At 38.9% G+C, this 10185-nt stretch overlaps 1 pseudogene across 1 annotated transcript in view; it reads right to left on the bottom strand.

Annotated features, from left to right (window-relative positions):
• Positions 1-506: 506 nt before the first annotated feature.
• Positions 507-10185, bottom strand: part of LOC149199200 (uncharacterized) — a 124623-nt pseudogene continuing 114944 nt past the window's right edge. Inside the window, exons 6-7 of the transcript XR_016253756.1 lie at positions 1638-1700; positions 507-871 (exon numbers count right to left, since the gene is read on the bottom strand). The product of XR_016253756.1 is annotated as an uncharacterized LOC149199200 (transcript). The remainder of the gene's footprint in view (positions 872-1637; positions 1701-10185) is intronic.

The following is a 10185-nucleotide window of genomic DNA, read 5'->3' as shown; positions in this document are numbered from 1 at the left end:
AGCTAACACATAGAGAAAAATGTGTAAATGCAGCTCTTGATAGGTACAATTATAATTATAAATATTGCTTGTTAGGGAAAAATTGACCCCCTCAAAGTATAATCCCAAGCCAGCCTACTTGTCTCATATTCGTTGTCTGTCAGACTAATCATCTGGCCAATATCTAAAATTAGATTGTTAGCTGGTCTTGTTAAAATGACTTGTGGACCAGTGTCTTGTATGTGAAATTTCTTTCCTTAGGGAATTAAATATCCATTAATTGAAATATACAAGATGGATATTCTTCATCTATTAAGGACGACTTCATCGGTATACTAACAACCAAGACTACTAAAACAAAAATGAAAAAACTACTCCACACATTTACATGAATTAAGATCTTTACAATCAACTTTCCATCCAAAAAATAAGATAGCTAGATGGTTAAGATTGTTTTGATGCAGTCAAGTAAATTGGAAGAAATAAAGTGCATTTGACTTGTAAATGAATTACAATATAGGTCACAATTCAAAATAACAGTACTTCCAATAAAAACTCATAAACAGTTTTCAAATAAGAGAGTAACAGTTTTCCTTAAACAAGCTATTTAGGACATTTTTTCCTGATGAGATTGAACAGTAAAAAATTACTAGAATATACACAATACAAAGTTAGCAAATTGGATGTAGCCAGAGTCTTCATATTTTAACCTCTTTGAAAGTACAACAGATTGAATTAGAAGTTAGTTATGGCATGACTGAATATTTTTTGTAAAAAGCTTTTATAATGTGCACTATCGTACATCTTCTTGCACTGGCTTCTGAGATATTGTTGACATGCCATGGCGTTTGAAAAATTCCCGAAATCCATAGGGACTTAGATCATAATTGAACTGCAAGCCACATTAACAAAAGAAACTTTTAGAAGAGTAGCTTCCTATATGCATGGTTCTAGTTTCCATTATTCCAATCCCATTGATTTTGTCACCGATTCTGGCTTTGAAATATTCCTAAGAATGATTGGATGCAAAACTAATATTCAGATGTTCTAATTATTACCTCTGAAGTAAGCTGGATGTCTTGATAAGATAAAGGAATCAATGTCTACTAATAAATAACTTAATACTAAACCTAAAGCAAAATAACTTCTATTTTCAAAGGGTATTTGAACACAACCTTGATTTATTTGAATTAAGAAAATTCAGCATGCTGTTTTTTCAAATGCCTTTATTGACTGAATGGCCACATCAAGAGACATTAAACTATGCCATTTTCTGAAACATGCAATAACGTTTCATAAAATATTTCACGAAATATAGTGAATATCGCACGATTTTCAGGCAAACGATATTTCGGCAGGTAAGTATCGCGATATTTTCAAATTTGAAAATATCGCAATATTTTGAAAATCTCGGCTAAATATTGCCATATTTTGAAAATCTCAGCTAAATACCATTATTGCTTTATATGTTTAAAAATTTGAAAAAAAATGATTTTTTATGTTTTCTGATATTTTCCGCTATTTTGCCGATATTTTTGCTAGTATTGCCAAAAAGATGTTTTCAGGAGACAATGTGTTTAGTCCTTGTGTTGGTGAATTGGGGAATTTAACAATCTAAAACTAGCTCATCTTATGAATGCCAAAATTACTTAACTCACCGGAAGAATTTTAACAGAATATCTTGTGACTGGAGCATCAAAGACCTTGCCTTGTCGTTCAGCCTGCAAGAAATCAGAATAATTAAATTAATAAAAAAAATGCCAAAAGGAGAGACCATGTAAAAGACACATTGACAGGAGTAAAGAAATAACCCTGGGGAATAATTTTAAACCCAAATTCCTTGAGCCCCTCAAAAAGGACATAAATGTACCACTCAACATGGAATATTACGAAAACTCAATCAAAAGTGGTTCTCGGTTTCATTAGTTAATACACCACCTAAAGCTGGCATACTGCACGACACACGACAGTCTTTCAATGACTAGAGGCAGCGTATATAATCAAAAAGCATAAAATGTTCTTAACATCAAATCATCACCAGCGAGTAGAACGTATGCACGATAAGCAGAACAGAACTAGCATTAAAATAAGGAAAAATAAAAGAGAACACACAGGATAACAGAAAAATAATAATAACTTATAATGTGAAAATAGATTTGAGTGACTATAGTAACACCCTTGAGTTTTTCCAGAAGGCATCTCCCTATAGGTGCCCCCAGGTTTCCATGTTGAACATCCAGGCTGATTATGAATGAAGGCATGTGTGAACATATGCAGTCTCATGCACCTTAAGGCTTAGAATGGTTGGAACACTTCTTATATCACTCATAAGATGAATGCATCACCTGTCTAACATGACATGTCTCATGCAACATTAATTTGTCATACACCTTTAACAATAATTAAAATATGGACTCGTAAAAGTAACCAAGGAAAAACATAATTGCACCAAAAGAGGAAAGGTGCATTCTACAGCACAATATAATGGAGATGTGTAATGTCAGTGCCTAATGTTCATGTTGTGTGTGGCATAAGTTGGCACAATAAAATATTTTTTAAAAATAACCCAGCATGGATCATATGTGTAACATCATGCTTGGACACCAAAATATTAAAAAAAAAGAAATTAAAATCCATAATGTGAAATAAGAAAAATATAGAAACGAATACCAAGCGTTAGTTAAAAAATATATCTGCACCAGCGAAGACTCATATTATCTTAGGATATTTTAAGCATGGATAAATTCACATCTCAGTTTCCTTTTGGTCACTCTCAGTGCTTAATAGATCTGGAGTTAAGAAGGATCTATGCTTGTACATAAAAACTAGCCTAATCTTGTCTCATGAATTAATCACCATTGGATGTGGACAATAGAAAACACTACTTGATCCAAAAATTTTGTAACAGGTTCATAACTATTGCCTCCCACTGTACATGATTCAAACTCAAATTACAGATGATAGGATGCCACTCGTAGCATCTCCCCTTCTGTTTACCTTTTTTGGGAATCTTCATAATTTCATCACTAAACAGTAAAAAGTACAGCAAGAATTATACATCATGGAGCTGAAGCATGGCAACACAGGTTACGCCTCCATACACAGACGACTAGAGCTAGCATGTCAGCTTTAGCTCCAATTTGAAGAGAATCTTCAACCTTTATTTACTTGGATGTCCCGTTAATGTAAAACTTATTAAAATATCAAAAAACAGATAAAGAAAGATCCGCTTTACTTCTAGAATAGAAGACCAAAAAAGACTACTTATGGCACACAGTGCCCTTTAAAGTCTAGACATCTCATAAAAACCTGCATCCAAAAGACAGTTTATATACTGAAACCAAAGACTGAATACAATAAGGTAGCTATAAGCATATGCAAAATCAACTACCAGCAAAGATTTATCATTAGAAAACCTACAGGAAATCACCCATGATTAGGATGACTAAGGAATGGGCAACCTCTCCGGTGGCACCCGTGAGTTCGGCATAAGATCTTACATTCAACATTTCATAGTTAGTTGTATGGCTTGTTGCCCAACACCAGTGGCTGACACCCATAGGAGACTTTTTTCTCCTAGATTTGTCCTTGGCCAGCAGCCAGCAGTCCCTTGCAGCCACCGGATAGCTCGATGTGCCAGCATTCTCTGCCACTTGAGCCAGCCATTATGTGCTCTTGCCCATCTCTTATGATCGTATGTTTGAAGGTGGGCCTTCCAACCCCAAAGGTATGGTTTTTCATTATGTAATTGGGTATTTTTGCTTACTCATCATGGACACATTTGGATATGGATTAGTGGGGGGATCCAGCGGAAAGAATGGACTTAGTCTATACTCTTGTACCCTTGTCCAACTTGGTGGTTAGTCTTGTATCTAAGTCTCGTGGGATCCCCTTTATTGGCTACTAGCTTTTGGAGTGGCACTACATGGGAAACCCTGATTTTGGTGCATAGTCCTGCTTCCCCACACCATATACATCACTCCCCTCTGCTCATTATAGTCCCTTTTCACTCTTTTCCCATTGTTGGGCCTAGAACGAAGCCACAGAGGTTGATGCAGCAAAAAAGAAAGATTAAAAGCGTAATTTGGCCACTTATAACAAGAAATATACCATAAAATGCAAAAGATGGTCGAGACATAAAAATTTAGCATGTGGGCAAAAACCAAAGATGAGCTCTACCCCTTATCGTTATGGCCATCGCCCTAGTTCCTAAGGCCCATATGTGAGTCCCCTGCATCATTGAGGAACCCATGATTGTCCCAACCCTTGGTAGACGATAAATTGTCCAACCTTAAGGGGGTAATCACTGCTATATCATACACGTCATGCTCTCATTCCTTGGATCCCCGAGCAGTTAAAAGAAAGAAAAATCAATAAAAGGCAAAAGGCATATGAAGAAGGGTGGAAAAACAAAGGTCGGGGTAACACATGTACCACGATTGCTCTCTCCTACATCTATACAGCCATGGGTGGGCATCCTTCACTATAGCTACCCTTGTACCATATGGCATGTGGCTTGGAGCCTTCCCTGCTTCCCCACTCTGTTCCATTATCATTTCACATGACACCTGCCATTTGATGGACATACCATGGACTTGTCACTCCCTTAGAGGTTGAAGTCACCTAATAGGGTCCTTTATTAACCTCCTCCTTGTGCCTGGGGACATTTGTACATTCTAAATCCCATTTGGAAGGGCATGCCACTATGAAGTGTCCACTTGGGCCCCTAATTTGTAAGCTCATTTACTCAATTGCACTAATGAATCATTGTACTGGAAGGTGAAGAGACGCATTGTATCTTATACAGGATTGTAGGTGGGTCTTTGCCTTGGGTTTGGCCTCCCTATACAAGATCCAAGACCTCTAGAGGGTCATGATGGCACTTGTAGGGTGAGTGTTGAGAGCCATGGGCTTCCTCCACAGCAGAGCATTGATTGCCACAATGGGATTCTTCAGCACCGTATTTGTCTTGTTCATGCCCACTCATGCAGAGATGATGATGTACTTGGACCACATTGCCCAGCCAGCCACATACTTGCACTAGGCACTTGACATTTGAACCAGGGCCCAGATGGGGTTTTGTCTCACCTAGAGAGACATGAGAGGGCTTGTATCATCATTTTAGCCTTCACAGATGGAGTATCGACATGTTTGATCTAGTTGGAGACCCATGAGACCATTCACTGTGCCCGCAGCCACTTGGGAGCACCACAGATGTGTTGCTTGGAAACCAAGGGGCCAACCCCTTGGTCATGATTCTGAGTGCCCTCTTCATCATTTTGGAACATGAGGGACATATATTGGCCTTCCAACGGCCCTTTGCACCATGATTCTATCATTTCGGCCTCATTAAGAAGGCTTACATTGTACTCTTTGAGCTATTTGGTGGGCTTGTCACCAATTAGATTGTTATTTCCACATTAAAGTTGTTTTTAGGGGCTTATTAGGCTAATTAGACTAAATCGAACCCCTTGAGGCTCATATAAATTGAAGAGACCTCATTTGTGTTAATCATCATCACTTGGATTTGGATTCCTCTTTAGAAAAGAATTCAGACCTGCAATTGAAGGACGGATTGGTTGTTCTGGATGCATTTTGATATTTGGAAATCTTGCTATCTTATTTTGGAGCTTCTCTTTGATGTCTGGATGGATGGATATATTCGCTTTCTCTTGTAAGTGTTATTTTCATGTTATTTTCTTTACTATGTTACATGGTTAATGTATGGAATGCCTTGTCAAGTCTTATTATGCCCTAATTGAAATGTGAATTCTTGGAAACGCTAGGATTTGAAGTATTGTATGCATTACATGTTATGATCAAGTGGATGAATGTTCCTAGAGGTCTAATCGCACATTGCATTGCCTTGAAATCCCACCAATCCTTAATAACAAAGTATAAATACCTATAGTAGTTATGTTGTTGCCTCATTAGGGTTAATGAAGTTGCTTAGGTCTCCTTAATAAAGTGAAATTTTGAGATCAAAATAACTCTTGACTCCATTCTTCCCAATTGTAAGGCATTGGGTCTGGAATCCTTGGTGATCAACCTTAACCTTTCTTTAACCTTTTTCCCCTTTTTCTTCCCTAAACCTAGTAGTCTCCTAGGGATTAGTGTGAAATACATTAGGTTGGTCCGTTTGATGAGCGAGTTGGTCTACTACTACAATGGGCTCTCCTCTAGGTGTATTCCAAGTTTGAATGAATTCTCGTGGCTAGATTTGGAGAAACCCTAAGCCCTAGCTCCAACATCATTTCTAGCCCTAGGTTTTTTTGGTTAGTGGCTTCCCACGGGTCAACCATACTAGAAAACTCATTGGAAGTTGACCATCCATTGGCCTAGCTTACCTTTGCTTGACTTAGCGCATCTTATCCCTCATTGATCTTTCAAACACTAAGCCTAATTTCGGTACCCCTAGGTCTCTCTTGGGTCCTAGTCATTATATGATCGCTACCTCACAAAACCCTAAGAGAGGTCCTTTTCTTTCTTTAGGAAGCCTTGATCTAAGCATATCTCCTCAATTGAGTATCCCCTTCAACTAAGTTTAGGCCTCCTACCCCTAAGCCTTTCTCAGAGAGCCCTTCTCTTGCTTTTGGAGCAAGCAAGCCATCATTTGAGCCTCTCCTTTGACTGAGCCTTTGGAAATCACGCCATGTCTAATCATTGACCTCATCATTCTAGTTATTTCCTTCATACCATGACTCCTCCCATAAGTGAAAGTCCGTAAAGAGCAGGGTGCACTGACTGAGGTGATAGCGGGTCTTTATCCCAGTGGTGTCATTTGGTCTAGTAGTTGTCCCTTAAGTACCCCTCCTAGGACCCTTTCTAGATTGTGTGGCAACATTTTTGGCGTCATTGCCGAGGAGGAAGCAATTCTACCTTGTTAATTTTTACACTGCTCCATGTTGTATCAATTACTTTAGCCCAATTCAATCTTTCAATTAGCAATCTTTTCAACAATAATTAAATTCTTCCAATAATCAATAGTCATTGAAGATTTAATAATAAATGTAATGACAATAGGAGACAATCAACACATCAACAAGAGACACCGATTTGGTCAAAGACCAGGGAAAAACCCCACAAGGGGGAAAGCCCTTTGAAATTCTTCTTCTATTAGATTGTCATAAAATGTTTAGCAGAGAGTACAATGACCCCAAATCCACAAATAATAATTCAAGTCAAAGTTTGACTTATCCACGAAAACAACCAGCGAAAATCCAAAATATCAACCAATAGTCAAATCTGGTCAAAGTCAAAGTACCAACAATTCTACACCTTCAACCTGTTTTGTACCAAGTTCTATACCTTCGCACTATTCTACACCCAGTTTTGTACCACAATTCCGCACCTTCGGCCTGTTCTGCACCCAATTCTGTATCTTCGATTCAGCGCCCGACTCTGTACCTTCGGCATATTCTGTACCTTAGCTAGAAACTTCATATCTATCCAAGAAGAGAGAGGGAAGTGTGTGTTATGATGTCGAAATGAGCTTGAGGTCATTGTATTTATATGAGTTTGAAGGGTTAATTTTTCATTAAGCCAACCTTGACAATTTTGACATTGTGGGCTTCATTTCAAAAATACACTTTCCCATGCCCAAATCAAGTGCTTCAAAGGTCAAAATTGGTTTTCTTGGAAAGAAGAATCTAGTCCCATGATTGGAATTTGTCACCGAGTTGCCAAATTAACATACCTCCTACAAGAGCAAAATTCTCCTCGCCTCAATCCTCACTGATCTCCCTTCTATGGTTCCTCTTCAGATCTCTTCCTATATGAAGTTAGTCCAAAACCTTCCCAATGGGGAAATTTCTCTCTCCCACTAACAGCATCCTGGAACCCTTTCCAAGACTTGTGAAATCCAAGTAAGGCAAGACTCACAAGGTCATGATCAAATACAACTTCACACACAACACCTACTTCATCTCGAACCTGAATGAACCTTGACAAATATGTGACAATGGGCTCATCTTGTTTATTCGGATACTCCTCAGTGTCTCCTTAAGATCAAGCTTCCTGGTATCACCAATACTCTAATATAACTATAAGATGGCATCAAATATCTCAAATACTATCTTCTTCTCATGGATATGAGACCTATATGATCTTTGACCCCTTCCAGAATAATCCTTCTTGCCTTGATATCATTCTTATTATGTTGGGCCAATTGCTAGGGATCTTGAGGTGGCATTATTGCTTGCTTGATGAACTCTCCCACCCCATTATCTTCCAGCATTATCATGATCCTCACCTTCCAAGAGATGAAGTTCGATGTTCCCTCTAAGCAATGATCAGCTCATAGTCCTTGACATGCCATTCTGCCAACTTAGAGAGCTCTCCAACACCTGCCCACTAACAACTTATAATCCTTCACAAGAAGTCGTACTTAGGGCTCAAATAATTTTGCCTCTCCTATCAATCTTGTGTTCCTTCACAAGGACAGAACTTAGGGCTGAATAGGGCAACTACTACCCACAAAATTGTCCAAAACTTGGACAATCAACATAGCAAACAACACCAACTTAGAAGGAAATTTACCATAACTGAGACATTAACTTTTGTCCCAAATCTTCGGTCCTGTGCATGCACTCAAGAGTGCAATTTTCAGGCCTCAGGTTAGGGTTCGCATTGGCACTACAAAACAACAAACTCGGCCTTGAACTGCCCAAAAAAACCTTCACTCCTCTCCTAACAAACCTCTGCTCTTGTGTTTCCCTTTGAGCTCACTCAGCGCCTGCTCCAACTCCCTTTTAGCCTTGAGACCCTCCCAAAACAGAGCTACAAGAGCTAGCCTCCTGCACAGAACCCTGCGACCTATTGTTGAGAGAATTAACCCACAGCACTATGCATAGAACTGTCCAGAACTCGTCCTCCAACCCTCTTCCTCAACTTGGCCTAGTCCAGTCACAAGAGAGACACCAAAACAAACTCGGCAACTTCGGCTAGACTCCTTGAGACTACGGCTGATCAGATCTCCTTGTTTATTTTCTAGTGAAATTAGGGTTAGCACAATATTTCTCAAATTCATATAACTACTTTTGATGTAGATCTTCTTTTAATTTGTTCCAATATATCATTCAAAATTATACTTCAAAAACTCAACAATAAAAAACAATAGAATAGTAGAGATCACAGTGCACAAAAGAGAGACAAGATTTACCCTCGGAAAACCCACTATAGGGGAAAACACAACTTTTTCAATAGAGAAATTCTTCTTGTTCAATGAGAGACACACCTAGACCTATGGTAAAACCTAGCCTTCTGCTCCAAGTCAAGTTACCCACACTGATCCTGCACTTAGCTCTTGATCCTGCACTTCCAGAATTTCGGCCCTGTAGTAGTTGCCCTAGTAACCTAAAAAAAATTGGCCCCTGGAACAGTTGCCCCAGAAATTGTGAATCATAGAGAAATAGATTCCTTCACATGTGTGAGTTGCTACAGAGAGAGAGGAGAGAGAAATCCGGCCTTCTTTTTCGGCCTTCTTTGTCCTTGTCCTCCATTCACTTGCCCAGAAATTGTCTTGAGAGAGGAATGTGAATTTCCCAAATGAGGAGCTCGCACTACCTTTATATAGTAGTTTGTCTAGGGTGAATAGACTCATCTCTTGGCTAGGGCCGACTTGACTTGGAGGGAGGCCAACTTGTCACTTTTGGAGCCAAAAAATTTCATTTCAAAAATTCAAATTTACATCTTTTAAAATTCTTAATGGAATGTTGACTCAAAATAAATTTTCTTTTGACTCAAGCATTTATAAATATGCTTTACAATGATAAATATAATTACATCAAGTGACCAAAAGTACATTATGAAGACCAACCATAGTTACAAATTCAACACTCCCTCTTAACTAGGGAGGTATTCATAATCATTGTCATAGATGTTCTCAAATTGAACAAATTTCTCTAAAGAAAAGGTTATCCATTATTACCAACATCATCATCTATTATCAACATCTACTAGTGGCCATATTCGAGGTGGTACCAAGCCCATGGCAATGTCATCAACATATCAGGACTCACTCCTCCAAAGTGATTGGTCCTCGAATCCCATGGCCACTACCTAGGCCAAAAATGTTGAGACCCTCAACTAGCAAGCACTCACTCACCCTTCCTAGTGAGCACTCTGGACCAAGACCTCATTCAACCCCTACCTAGTTGGTGATCGGGTCTAGATGTTGAACAGGACCTCACTCCAGATTCCACCCTG

The sequence above is a fragment of the Pinus tabuliformis genome, chromosome 2_1, assembly GCF_031772625.1.
Source record: "Pinus tabuliformis cultivar Carrire ecotype Pingquan chromosome 2_1, CPIR1, whole genome shotgun sequence".
In the NCBI taxonomy this organism is placed as follows: domain Eukaryota; kingdom Viridiplantae; phylum Streptophyta; class Pinopsida; order Pinales; family Pinaceae; genus Pinus; species Pinus tabuliformis.
Note: the sequence above shows the minus strand (reverse complement) of the source record. Positions and strands in the feature narration are given on the sequence as shown.